This window comes from Austrofundulus limnaeus, unplaced genomic scaffold (genome assembly GCF_001266775.1).
Source record: "Austrofundulus limnaeus strain Quisiro unplaced genomic scaffold, Austrofundulus_limnaeus-1.0 Scaffold270, whole genome shotgun sequence".
NCBI lineage: Eukaryota > Metazoa > Chordata > Actinopteri > Cyprinodontiformes > Rivulidae > Austrofundulus > Austrofundulus limnaeus.
In genome coordinates, this window is record NW_013952672.1 from 464,305 (window position 1) to 479,607 (window position 15,303).

Sequence of the window (15,303 nt, forward strand, 5' to 3'; positions counted from 1 at the left end):
CACACACACACACACACACACACACACACACACACACACACACAGACACACACAGATCCAAGTGCTCTTTGCTATATTTTACTCTCTATCTACAGCTCTTTTATATTCTCACTCTCACATTGATGAGCACTTCAGGGAAAGCAGAGTGTTTAGTGTCTTGCTCAATGACACTTCGCTACACTGCAGGAGCTGGACACACCCACCCACCACCACCACCCTTACTAGAACCCAGTCCTCCAATCGGACGATGAGCCTGAACATGTTTTAGGACAGCAGTAATCTACTTGGCCTCATTTGAACAAACCATTAGGTTGTTAATCTGGTCAGATCAATATTTCTCTGAACTGGCTGCTTCAAAGAGCTTTATCCAACAATATCAACTGCTTAGAACCTTTTCACAGCATTTCCCTTTGAAACATATGTATATATAAGTACTAGCATGAAGTGATGCCACAAGTAGCGTGGCTTTAAAACCCTAACATTGTTGTACAGGGGGGCAAAAATTTTCAGGGTTCGTGAAAGAGCAGAAATGAGTTGTGTTAGTCAGCTGTGAGAGAGGGTTTGTGTGAGTATTTAGGTTTGCTTTAAACAATTCAGACTTCTAAGCTTCTCCATCACTGACAGAATAGTGTCTTCAGTGTCTGCGTATCTAAATGTGTACCATTCTCTGTATAAATGTTAACAGACTGCTAAATCAACAACCCCATGCCTTCATCGTCATCCGCCAGGCAGACTGGCCCAACGTGACTGAAACAGTGCTGCTATTTTTAGATTCAGTACCCAGAATACAGTGGCTAAGTGATCACCCCCATCCTGTGTGAGTGATGAACTGGTCCCAACCTCACTTCAACGCTCCACAGGAGTCCGAGGAGCCTCTGCTAGGCACTGTCGTGGTCTGTGTCTGCTGCCAGATCTCGACAAACTTGTGATTCCATCAGTTTTTTGCAGTCAGACATGTTCATTCATACATAACGTCAAAGAGTTTTACACTTAACTAGAACCTGACATCCCAATGCACATCAGTTTTCTTATTTAAAACTCTGTTGTAATTTGTGGTTTACTTTTTAATAGTAGCTTGTTTTTCTTTTGGATGCTTTGCCACAGCAAATGAACTCTCCTGAAATGTTAGGCAACTATTCTATTTTATGCTTGATGTCCATCCTGACACAACCTAGGCTCAAACCTGCAACCTCAGGATTATGACACCACCACTAACCACCATTTTTGTAATCGCCTAAGCCACATGTGTCAAACTCAAAGCCCTCGGGCTAAATGTGGCCCACCACCGCACTTTATGTGGCCTGCGAGATCTTCAAAGATGTATTATTGTCTTTTAAAAAGCATATGCTGCATATCCAGCATATCCAGCTCACCCCTAAACATCTCGATTGGGTTCAGGTCCAGTGACTGTGGAGGCCTGGTCATCTGGCGCGGCACCCCATCACTCTCCATCTTGTCAAATAGCCCTTACACAGCCTGGAGGTGTGTTTGGGGTCATTGTCCTGTTGAAAAATAAATCATGGTCCAACTAAACACAAACCAGATGGAATAGCATGCTGCTGTAAGATGTTGTGGTAGCCATGCTGGTTCAGCATGCCTTCAATTTTGAATAAATCCCCAACAGTGTCACCAGCAAAGCACCCCAACACCATCACACCTCCTCCTCTATGCTTCATGGTGGGAACCAGGCATGTAGAGTTCATCCGTTCACCTTTTCTGCATCGCACAAAGACACGGTGGCTGGAACCAAAGATCTCAAATTTGGACTCATCAGACTCATCAGGTCTAATTGCCCATTCCTTGTGTTCTTTAGCCCAAACGAGTCTTTTCTGCTTGTTGCCTGTCCTTAGCAGTGGTTTAGCAGCTATTTTACCATGAAGGCCTGATTCACACAGTCTCCTCTTAACAGTTGTTCTAGAGATGTGTCTGCTGCTAGAACTTTTGTGTGGCACTGACCTGTTCTCTAATCTGAGCTGCTGTTAACCTGCCATTTCTGAGGCTGGTGACTCGGATAAACTTATCGTCCGCAGCAGAGGTGACTTTTGGTCTTCCTTTCCTGGGGCGGTCCTCATGTGAGCCAGTTTCTTTGTAGCGCTTGATGGTTTTTGCGACTGCACTTGGGGACACTTTCAAAGTTTGCCCAGTTTTATGGAATGACTGACCTTCATTTCTTAAAGTCATGATGGCCACTTGTTTTTCTTTACTTAGCTGTTTTTTTCTTGCCATAATACAAATTCTAACAGTCTATTCAGTAGGACTATCAGCTGTGTATCCATCTTCTGCACAACACAACTGATTGTCCCAAGCCCATTTATAAGGCAAGCAATTCCACTTATTAAACCTGACAGGGCACACCTGTGAAGTGAAAACCATTTCAGTGGACTATCTCTTGAAGCTCATCAAGAGAATGCCAGCAGTGTGCGAAGCAGTAATCAAAGCAAAAGGTTTTTACTTTGAAGAACTTAAATATAAGACAAATTTTCAGTTGTTTCCCACTTTTTTGTTAAGTATATAACTCCACATGAGTTAATTCATGGTTTTGATGCCTTTAATGTGAATCTACGATTTTTATAGTCATGAAAATAAAGAAAACTTTTTGAATGAGAAGGTGTGTCCAAACTTTTGGTCTGTACTGTATAAAAAATAGCACCACAGTTTGTAGGAAAAATACTTTCAAATTGTCTTTTTAAAGATACGTTTAATTCTCAATCCATCCAAATTGTGTTCCCTTGGTTACAGGCCCCTCCTCTCTCTTTATTCATCACAAATCTATTTTAATTAAAGTGTGTGAGATGTCAAAGTGCGTTTAGCTGGTCTCACTGCTGCCTCAGAGTCCATCCTGTCATGTTTGCTTTGACTCACTCTGACATCTCCTTTTCATCACTCTGCTCTCACCTCCTGCTCCAAACTCTTTATGTCTGGTTTGTCTCTGCCCCATCATTCTCCAAATGATTTAAACTGTTTGTTAAACCATTCCTGTCACAGATTACTGCAAGATAAAATGTATTTGGATACATTAGGGTTACTAACGTTGGTTTATTTATTTATCTTATATTTAAGCACCATATTGTGCTCTTGTGTTTAAGATTAGATGTTATGTTCCACCTGTCAGAGAGGACTGGAACCGCAAGGTCGCCGGTTCGATCCCCCGTCCAGCTGTCTCAATTGTTTTGTCCTTGGGCAAGACACTTCACCCCTAATGCTTCTGATGTGTGTCCCATCAATGTATGAATGTGATTGGCACTGATTAGTCTCCATAAAAGATTGTACATGTTAGCTTTGTAGAGACCAAATAGAGTGCTGTGTGAATGGGTAAATGAGGACACAGATTGTGGTGTGAAGCCCTTTGAGTTTCCTGGATGGATAGAAAAGCGTTATATAAGTACAGTCCATTTGCCATTTATTTTTCCAAAAATGCATTAGTAGTATTACAAAAATGTTGATGTCACAGGCACTTTAAAGGAGTTATCAGCTTATAGACATGCAGGCAACGGGCTGCCTGTGGATCCAACATTCAGAATGTTTTGCTTTATATTAGCCTACAGACCTTCCTCCAAAAGAAACATGTGCATGTTCAAATAAATGTTAAAAAGCCAATGTTGGAACAAGTTGCTAGCTTAGATTGTTACATTTTAAAAGTTTATTGTTTGGCAGGTACTTAATAACCTTTCTGATCATTATTGTGGTTGCTGTGCCAACAGAGCCAGGTAAGATACAGTATATTTTTATGTATTATACGATGTACACAGGTACGTACTATCTGCTTCCCTCCACCAGCTTTTAACTCATTCACTCCGTATTATCCATGCAACTTTAATAAGCACAGGACAAAAGAAACGATCTTGCTGATATCCACCGAGAGCATGAACATAAGCTTATTATGATAATCGCATGTTGCAGACAAACAGTTTGGCTTTCTAACAACGAGCTTTCCCTGGAGGTGGGATGGGATGATTCGGACCACTCATCTGTCACATCCTGTCCTTTTTCGTCACTGAATTCCAGCTAATTAACGTACAGAGAGAACAAATCGAAAATATTTGACCTCATCAGGAGTAAAAATAAGGTCCCAGAATCCTTTTGGGTTGTCAGAGCTGTGCAATGGGATGTCCCGGTTTCCAGCTCAATGTGTGTAATAATTATTGCAGTGCAGAGGCTAATTGGGGCAATGCATATTAATTCATTAAAACGCCTCCCTGCTGGTGCTCACTTCAGATCTGGGCCTCATCTGTTCGAAGGGTAGGCAGGTTCCTGGGAGACAGAAAAATGTGATTTATTCTCAGGATATATCCAGAGATACCGACATGTCTGCCAGGACCCAACATATAAAATCAAACTGTACAACTGCTGCCTATAAGAGACTGACTTACACAACATATCTACCCATTCCTGCCTTCTTCATAAAAAACATTAATTTATTTAGCACAATATAGGATAGTCAAATATGTGAACAAAATGGTGCCAGGCCTCGACATGAGAATGGCTGCCAAGGAAAACTGTTTAATATTGACATCCAGTAAAATCAACGATACTCTGTGTGACCCGTTTTCTTTGTGTGAGTATTTGAGCTGATCATCTGTGAAAGCCTTTAATTTCATGTGAAAACAAACCAAATGAATAAATGGTAATCAGCTAAAGATAATTGCAATAGGTTTGGCATTTCAAGCAAGATTGAAAAAAAATGTTGCTACAATCAAGCTATTGCCCGCAATCCCAGCATCAACATTTGCCAAGCCGCAGAAGGACTAAACAAACCAGCAATCAAGATAGAAACAGAGGAATAACAGACAAATGATAATAGATAAAATAGGTGACTTGGATAAATGCTACAGGATTAGGTAAGTGGAAAACAGAACAAGAATGTGTTGGAAAGCGGAATGATGATTAGCAGAGAGAGGAAGTAGCTTAGGTGTCTCAGCAGGTGAAGCAAGAGGAAACAAAGGCATTAAAGGAGACGTATCATGATAAATGCACTTTTTTGCATTAATAAACTATTTTTTGTGTAATTATAGTGTCTAGGAGTGTAGAAAACTTTAATTTATTCTGTCCAGTTACTGCAAAGATATTTTTATATTTATTTACGGGTCAAATTTTACAGTTTGTTCAAAATCTGCTGTTGCTTATTTCGTGTTATTGTTTGTTTCGTCACACTTTTTTCTTCGGAACTACCATTTATGGTGATGTATTTCCGGCCAACTGGATTTCATAGTCCGCCATTTTATTTCCTCGCTGTATGATTTTGTAGTTCATAGCGTCATGCCGAACATGTAAGTTCAGAAGTCAAAGTGTTATGTTCTGGGTTGTGTAAACCCACATTATTATCTACATAGACTACCAGTGTCAGAGCAGAGCTTCTTCAAAGTGCCTGGTTAAGTTTTATTTTTCAAGGAAATGGACCCACAACAGGGCGGAAAGTGCTTGCGGACAACACAGGACAACAACAAGGGTGAGTTATGAACTGTAAATGTGTTTTAAATGTCTAATTTAGCTGTTTCTACCCTCTGTGTCAAAATATGAGGGTAGAAAGAACAGCTGTGTTTAAGTTTCTTTTCCGAACGGGTGCGCACCACCATGTTGTTTTACTTTCACTTTCGCCCCGCACTGTAATCAGCGTGTCCGTGTTGTTTTTCTTTTTTCTTTTTTAATGCTGGAGCATTTCAAACTGTGATCTAAAGTTAACGTCAGCTGTTTTAAATGCATTTTTTGCCTGGTGTTAAAAACGGGAGCAACAGAATGAGACAGAGAAGCTGTGAGCGCTGTGTGTGAAGTCCTCGTAAGGATAGCAAGATGGATGTGTGTCTCTCCTTTTTTCTCTGTGTTGCTGTTTTTGCATCAAAAAAGCTAGGAACACAGTCATTTTATGTAACAAAATATATTAATCTTATTAATATACAAATAAAAACAGAACATTTAGCACTACATAAAATAAGTAATGAATTTATTTATTTTAATATTTTAAGAAAGGGCTGAAAGAAGAAATCCTGTGTGGCAGCACTTTATACAGCCTCTTCAGACAAGGCTTAGTTAATAAATGTTTTTTTTAGTTTGTTTTGTTTTAAATTAAGACCTGTGTAACATTTATCATTCTTATTTTTATCATGTTAATGGAGGGAAAAAGTAGTATCGGATTCAAGAATCGGCCAAAAAATATCGGCTGCAGTGTTGTTTTAGTCACTCTGTATTTATGTTTTTTTTTTCATTATTCAAAATACTGTGTGTTAGATGAGTTTTAATGGTGCATCTTCAAACTAACATGTAATATTCTTTTATGCAATTTTAACCAGACTGTACCTGGCTGCAATGCATTTCAATGAAAATGCACGTCTGCAGGCAACTACCTCATCTGGAGAGCCCATGTAGATTATTCTTTCCCAAGTTCAAGAAGGGAGAAGGCACAGCAAAGCCTATCAGAACTCCTGAAACCCTAAGTAAGTCTTACCACATTAGTCACTTTTAGTATGCCAACTTGATTTCAATAAATCAAAATCATCCATACTTTAATTAAATCTCCCTTATTCAAAGTCGTGTCACAAGGGCATGTGATGTGTGAAAGTGTTGAATGAGAAACTTTTCCTCACAATGTTAAACAAAAATTACAAAAATAAGGGACACTTTACTGTTTCTACTATGCAAAGATTGTGTACATTTTAATGTTGTTGATGTTTTCCAGACTGCGCTGTGGATTCATCTCCAGTTGTCCCAGACAAGGCCAGCATCTCCACACCACCTCCTGATGCACGCATTTTCACTACACGTCCTAATGCACGCATCTTCACTACACGTCCTGATGCCACATCTTCACACCACCCACTGCACCACATCTGAACTCAATCCACACCCATTGGGAGGACCCTTCAACACAGGATCACACATACTTCCACACATCTTGCAGAATGGACGTGCAGGACAACATGACTCAGTGTGATGAGGTTGCATATTTGTGAGCCATCATATCAAAATGAGGATTAAGTCGAATTTGGTCAAAATGACCTAATACATTTTCAGATTCGTGGCTTTAAAAGCTACATTTTGATACCTGGATCATTCTGATATCATAATTAAATCCATGTATATGACTTAATTTGTCTTGTTGGTTACAATAATACATAAATATTTGGTCTGAATCCTAATTTTATATCCTTTCAATGAGAAAATTTTGATGTCCTTATAAAGAGGAAACCTCAAATTTTATTTGAATATTGAGATTTCCCAGCTAAAATGAAACAAAACTTTGCTAACTCACAGGGAAAATCTTAAAAATTTTAGGTGTTTTCCCTCAAAATCAGTTTTTTTTGCTACTGCTCAAAATAGTGCTTCCTAATTTTGTTTTATGATTATATTTCAGACAGTTCATTCAACTGATACATTGATAAGGCTTTTATTCATTATATTTTGACTAATGCAATTTTTGTTAACATTTTAATCAAAACACTATATTTGCCTTTTTCTCCATTTATCACTTTTGGACTTAATCCTCGTTTCGATGTGATGGGTCACATTTCAGTCAAAAAAAAAATTCAGGATTTTTTACTGTGTTCTGTGTACTTTTAAACTTCAATTTTTGTCATAAAAACATTTCACTGCAAGTTGAACTTTGTGTATGTGATAAATTTATTTGATTTGATTGCTCCCATTTTTGTCTTCTGTTGCTAACATATTTTATGAAGGCAATGCATTCCACATACAGAAAAAGCTGTTGAACATACAGTATATAATTTTGCATTTTAGGTAAAAATGATTTTTATCAAAACCTAAATGTAATTTGACACTTTTTTATTGTTTATCAAGGAGTAATAAAGTACATAAATTCTTACATTCAATTTTGTCAGTGCATCATCATGTCACTTTCCAATTAGTGTTTTCTGGAGAAGGAAAAGTGGCTGAATTTGWGHTTTRYTAACACCATCTCTGAAGTCTTTGTGTGAAAGATGATGAGGTGTGTTTGGGAGTACTTCTGTCATTAAAGCCCTGGAGTTAGAGTTGAAATGATGCTCTGCCTTGTGGCATTTGAAATTTACCTGGCTTAGACGTTTGGGTTCCGGTTCTTTGCTGTCCCACAGACCTGTGGCATACAATAGTAGCTACACTTCCAAAGTAGACTGTGACTGATCATTTAATTATGATTTAAGTTCTGATTTGACATATGGAAATCAATAGGCTAATTGGTAATGAAAMATCAAAACAATTACATTTTATTTGCTTTTTGTACATTTCAAACTAACAGTCAAGCACAAAAATCAATTTATTTAAAATAATTTCACATCTCTACAGTGAGTGTGAGTATATTGTAGCTGTTCAATTAAAAAATACTTTATTGATCACAAAAGTAAATTATATAATATAATAGTAGTTAAACAGTAATTCAAATGCATGTATTTTACTTTAGCTATGCTCCTCAGTGTTGGTAAGGATATACTGTAGAGTGTGTAAATAAATAACACACCATTGTGACACATTCGTTTGAAGATGTGGTTCTGCAGGTTTGTCATTCTGAATGTCTTGCACTGGGTCAGACTCTGGCTTGTACATGTAAGGCTGGATTGACAAGTCTACCGTTGTTGACATCCTTATACTTTCTTGCCATCTGCCATCACTAATATGCACCTTCATATACATWAATTTTTGTACTGTACTTTACGGTGTGTATATATGTATATAAATAAGCATATGTGTTTATGTATATGTGTATTTTTGCATTGGTACATTACCATATATCACATGTGTATATTGTGGGGTTTTGTTTATCTTTTATTAATCTTTCATTATTCTTCTCAGCCTCTCTTGTATTAAGCTGCAGTAATGTGCAAATTTCCAGACTGTGGGATCAATAAAATTTTATCTTATCTTATTTTATCTTAAAAACAGTTTTTCGTCAGTAGATATCTGTTTTTGCTATGAAACTACAAACATGGCCGAACGGGGTGGAGTCGAATGCTCAGGGACCTGGAGGGGGCGGGGTGTGAAATATCTCATTTGCATTTAAAGAGACCGCACCAAAACAGCTTGCTCTGAGGCACAACTCGGAACAGGGGTAAAGCAAGGAAAGCAAGGAGTCTATGGAGCAACAAAAACGAGGAATTAAGACCAAAGCGTTGCAGTTTTATTTTAAATAGACCATAAGTGAATGATTTAGACGTGAAACAGAAGGATTTAAAAGCATGATATGATACCTTTAAAATGAAAACTAAGACAGTGCAGCAACCTATTATTAGAGATAAAAAGATGTCAGGCTTTTGTAATGAAGGAACAGAAAAGAAATATGGAAAGGGCAGCACGGTTTCTGAGTGGTTAGTGGTGATACACATCAAAAGGTCTAAAGCTGGATTCATACTTCATGAGAAGTTGCAGTTGGTGTAGTGAATTGTTCTTTTTCAACATGGTTGTTTTATGCTCAATAAAAAACTGTCCTGAGAAACCCCTCCCAACACAATCACTTGACTATTGGGTACTCCTCCCAGGTCAGCACAGCCATAGAGAACCACCTGTTTTCACACTGTCTCCTTCATGCAGAAGAGGTTGTGCTAAATCTTTGTGTGAGTTATTTGACTATCTTCAAAAGATTTATTAGATAATTATTGTAACTTTTGCTAGTACAGTTAAGATGGATGTATTTTCTAACAGCCTTGGACAGCTGTTCCTCAGCACAGCAGTTGAAGCTAAATGAGAGCAGTGTAGGTTCCTCAATTTTTCATTTTACTTTGTGTGAGAGGTAAAACTTCAAACCATCCATCCATCCATCCATCCATCCATCCATCCATCCATCCATCCATCCATCCATCCATCCATCTACCCATGTCTCTTTGTTCATGGGAGACAACAAGATTGAGAAGAAGTCCCTTTGTCCAAGAATACCACCATGTTCCCAGGGTCTTCCCTGGACCTCTTCCTAGTGCAACAGACGTAGTAAATGTCCAGAGTGAGACATCTCAGAGGGATACAAATCAGATGCTCCTCACCATGTCCCTAGGCTGAGCCTGCTAACAGGACCATATTACCCGCACGAACTTGAGTCTCTCTTCTTTACAGGAGATCCTCTCCTCGAACAATTTGATTTCAAAAAGTAGCCCTGGCAGATTCCAACCCTCACTGGGAATGAGTTCAACTTTGTACCTGAATCACAAACACAGCTCTTGCTCCAGTTAAACGAAGACAGGATAGCCCTTAAAAGTGTTTCTGGCACCCCACAGTCCTGTAACCTCCTCCACAAAATGCCTCGTGGTCAAAAGTGTTCAGCAATGATTACCATTCACAAATTTCTTATACTGACGAGGAAATGGGAAGGACTAAGCTTCTCTAAATCAATATGGTTAAAGTTATTGGAATTTTACCCTAATTGTAATAAGCTTAAATTTATTAGTAATATGTTAAGTGTGCTCCTGCTGCTGTTTAGTCCCATGGCCATCATGCTGAGGCAGTTTTATAGCTATCCATCACTGCTCTCATCAGGAACGTTCTCAAAGGTAGCCTAATAGAGCTGTTAATCTAGAGCTGCATCAATCGATATTCATCACTATCTGAGCATCTATCTAAATCAAGTGAATACTTTTTGTCACTTTGATTTATGTGTTGTTGCTACTGTCAAAACATTTCTACGCATGCAGGCAGGTACTATAAAAAATGTCTCAATCATACCGTTACATGAATGATTGACTTAGCATAGTTTTGTATGTGTGTAATTCCTCTGTGTATTCATCAGTTAAATGTCAATCAAGAATTTGATACTGCTGAAATACTGTAAATTACGCAAATATACAACAAAGGAAGAAAAAAACACCACTTTTCAGCAAAAAGTTTTGAAAATCACCTGTCTACCATTGAGACCCATAATGTTCCATCCTCTAAAATTTGAGTTCTTATTTTTATTACCTTTTCTATCAGTCAAACCTATTTATGGTTCATAAAAAACATTTTACAGAGATACAATGGAATCACAGGTCCTAAAAATCTGGTCAATGAAAATGTTGAAACTAGAAGAACAAACAATCTGGTGTAATATGTCATTACAACCATAACTGAAACAGCAAGAAGCGATAAGTAGAGACACGAAGAGACAAGATTAGCTCTGGGTCAAGCAGATTTTGCCTTTATTTAGAGCAAACTCAAAGGATTTTAATAATTAGGTAACTATCTCTGGCATCAAACATGGCTCTGGCTTCACTTACAGATTCTGGGCATCATTCCTACCAGCGCTCGTTGTGACCCTCACAGTGGAGAGACACACTGTGGAGAGGAGAGATCAAGATTTTTTTGAGAATGAAAGTAATTAATTGATGTTACTGTGAATGCAGCCCAGCATATTTTTATCTGTAATGGCTCCACTGGGCAACGCACTCAGGCAAAGTGTACATTACTGCCTATGTATAATTAATGTGTCATGTTCATGAGCTCCGGCTGGGATGACTTTGTAAAGGGATATGCCGAATGCTTCACAATGAAATGCATGTATGCTGCAGCATGTGCATGGTGGGAAAAGAAAGGGAATGCTTTTTCTGCCTGTCTCTTGTTCCATGACACAGTGCAGTAAAAATACCAGATGTCTGAAACCAATCTCAAGTGTCAGATTGAGGTCCAGATCAAGGCACTTTCCATCAATCAGTACTGGAGTAGCTGACTGCTCCTGCTTTGTGTATTGACCTACTGCTTATGATTTCACATCCTAAAACAAGCTGCCATAAAATGTTTTGATATTACATGTAAACACGTCTGTGTTTTTGAAGTATTTTAAAATAAAAATAGTAAATAAACTGTACATATATAGTGTAGTTCCTTTCTATCCAACCAAGATACTCAAAGCACTTAACAACACAATCTGTGCCCCCATTTACCCATTCACACAGCACTCTACTAGATCTCTCTACAAAGCTAATCTGTATAAATCATTCACTGAAGACTAATCACTGCTTTAAATCACAAACACTGATGGGACACACATCAGAGGCAGTGATAGGTTCAGTGTCTAATCCAGGGACACTGTACAGTTGGGCAAAATTGTATTGTCAAAAAAAGTTATTTTCCACAATTCAATTGATGCAATGTGATGATGACATATGTTGTGTGCAACGCACTCCCACTGTCAGGCACGCATGTTAGCCCAATGGCAGAAGGTGGTTCGAAGCAGCTAATGCTAACCCTAATGTGTTTAATCACCTGAAACACCAACATAAACTGGAGCACAAAGAAAACCAAGGTCACAACATTGGTAACATACAGATGCAATTGCCATCTATTAATCGTCATTGGCCAAACGATGGCATAAATTGCATTATATTTTTTTGCCAATATTTCCCAAAAATATTTCAACATGTAACTGAATAATCATGGAATCGAACTGCCCACTCTCTCATTGGAGGACAACCAGGGGCGGACTGAGGCAAAAAAGTGGCCCGGGAATTTAGTTCCTGACTGGCCCATTCAAGGTCCGGGCTAGCAGATGATGTCTGCAAATGATGAAGGCAGATGATGGAGGCGGAAACAACAAACGTCATCTCAGGGCACTGTACAAAATGTAAGGATGTAATGTCGAGGAATTAGTAAAGTTAATAAGATAGCAGAGCAGCAGTTAGCTTGGTCAGTGTTTGAGTTTCATTTTCTGTTTCAGATAACAAAAAGAAAATTACTTTAAGACAAAAACAAAAAAAGGCTTGTTTGTTCATATTCCATGACAGGTCGTGCCAACTAACTGTATCCCTACAATAAACTGTTTCACCACCAGAAGGGGTGTCTGCAATATCAAAGTTATTCAATGAACATCCCATTAAAAGTAAAAAGCATTGATGTTGACTTTGGTATCAGATATACAGTATTTGCCAAGTATTTATTTGGTATCAGATCAATATCAAAGTTGTAGTACCGCCCACCCTTCGCTGAAAGGAAAACTTCAAGGACGCAAAACTGACAGAAAAAAGCACAGATTTTGTCAAAACTCAGGAGGGAAAAAACTTTCTGCTCACAGAACAACAACTGTACAACACATTAATAGAATGAAAGTTGTCATATTTTGCTTTTTATTGAGAGAAATGGAGGTGAAGTGTATTCAGTAAAAGAGACTTATTTGGCCAAAAGCCACAAGCAGTATATCTGCAGCCTTTGGTCACAGAGCAACCGTCATCATACAACTCATTTATGGACATATTTCTCTGTGTTTCAGCCTTTTCTTTACAGAAATTAGTATTTTATTATGCAGAGCTGCCAGGCGAGTGTACCTTCTGGTGAGGAATAGATAGTCGTTGAATACAAATAAACAAGCCTTTTTTCATTTCTGCCTTACAGTAATTTTTTTTTTTTTTTTTTCTATCTGAAACAGAAAATGAAACTCAAGTCATTTTTAAATTTTTTTTATCCCTTTTTGGCACTAAGAATGAGACACACTTTGTATTTTAATTTTAATTCTAGTATTTTAAAACAAAAATCAAATATCCACTCTCTTGTTTTTTAATACCTCTTTCGAAAATGAAAATCCAAAGACCAAAAGATACACTGACCTAGCTCGCAGGCATTGACACTCAGAGTTCCATATGGTCATTTTTGATTCATCTTGATTTTACCCCCCCAAATATTATATTCTAATGTGGTCTCATTTTCTTTTTCCAGCACATGAACTGTGTGAATTTAAACTTGTTTTTCATTTGAATATACTGTTATTGTATACTAGACTTTAATTCAATAAATAAATAAATACATAAATAAAAATCCAAGTGGGCAAAGTTATTTGTGAAACCCAAAAACATTTATGATTTTTATCTTTTAGAATGCCAATGTATGATGTAAATTTCTATAACTGATGTTAAAACATTTCAAGCAACACAGTTTTATAAAATTATCAGCTACTGAGCACAGTTTAGACCTAGTCCACACACGATGGCTTTATTTATTTAACAGCTAAATGCATTGTTTTAAAAGTTAGCAAACTAGAAACAAATACAGCCACCTACCTGACTACCATCCTCCTCCCGGTCACGCTGTTCTCCAGACGTAGGCTCCAGTGAAGATGAGGATGATGCACCAGCAGAAAATAAATGTCAGTTTCTGACACTTGGCAGATGCTTTTCTCAATTTTTGTTCTCCTCCCGTCTGGTTCTTTTTCTTCCTCCTCTTCTTCATCAAACTTTTCTTCTTCTTCGGTCTTTGTGCTTGGTAAACAATGAATTGGCACATTATTGCCATCTACTGGTAATGGGAGCAACTACACCTTTTTTTCTTCCCTCAGTGTGTGCGCTGGCCCAGTGATGTGCCGGCCCACCGGGAAAAGTCCCAGTACTCCCAATGGCCAGTCCGCCCCTGAGGACAACTGCAACCACTACAACACAAAAATGAAAGCAGATGAATGACTACTTGCAACATTTGCTATTTGGGTATTTCTTTTGTCAAAAGACCGTCCTTCAATACCACAAATTACATAAAAGGAAATATAAATCCAAATACACAGCTGAGTACACCAAGTTCACCCACCTAACTCTCAGAGCAAACAGAACTAAGCAAAACCTTTCAAAGGAAACCCCAGAGAAAACTTGTTTCCATAGAACAGCAATAAAGTCATCAGGCCAGAGGTTGTTGGTGGTACCCCACACCCATTTAAAATCTCCCAGGGATCGGTTGTTCCAAGCACCCCGACTTTGGAATGAACTGCCCCAATCCATTTGCAGCCTTGATTATATTGATGCTTTTAAAAAACCTCTGAAGACTTTGTTTTACAAACAGGGTTTTAGCTAGTTATTAGAGATTTTGATGTGGGTATTTTATCCTGCTTTACTTGTACTCAGGTATGTGATGTTAATATGATTTTTGGCAAGTGTTTTTTCCTTTGCTTTTATTTTAAAGCACTTTGCGATTTCCTATCTATAACAGGAGCTACATAAATAAATGTATTTAATTAAATGCAGTAAAACAAAAAGGAAATCATACAACTGAATTTATCATTCTGGATACTTGACCTATTACTGGAGTGAAATTAGGTTTTCATTGCCTTTTGAAGCTATTGGAATCACTGTATAACCAGAACATGGGGTTCCAGTTTTCTGGTTGGACCTCCTTCATGACAGGAAAAATGGAGACTGAGGGGACTTGACAGATAGCGTGGGTACTAGAGAAGTGATGTTTGGTGGATCCCCATTGCATATTGTGCAGGAGCTGAGGGAACAGACAGAGACAGGTCCGATATGGTCTGCTTGATAACGAGAACTGGGAACGGGAACAGGAAACAGGTCCCCATGGATGTCACAGGACAGAAAACAGACGAAAGGGACATCAGGGACATTAGAAACAGGTGGAGGGACGTGCTGCAAGACCCCCTTAGAGACAGACGAA

At 38.2% G+C, this 15,303-nt stretch overlaps 1 protein-coding gene across 3 annotated transcripts in view; it reads right to left on the reverse strand.

Annotated features, from left to right (window-relative positions):
- Positions 1 to 14,063, reverse strand: part of ednrba (endothelin receptor Ba) — a 25,397-nt gene extending 11,334 nt beyond the window's left edge. For 2 of the 3 annotated variants that reach the window (XR_001311245.1, XR_001311244.1), the window contains exon 1: positions 1,374 to 1,498. The gene's annotated coding sequence lies outside the window, so the exon portion shown is untranslated. Of the gene's footprint in view, positions 1 to 1,373; positions 1,499 to 13,931 lie in introns of those variants that run through there. The other variant, XR_001311243.1, reaches the window with a different exon arrangement.
- Between the last annotated feature and the right edge of the window lie 1,240 nt (positions 14,064 to 15,303).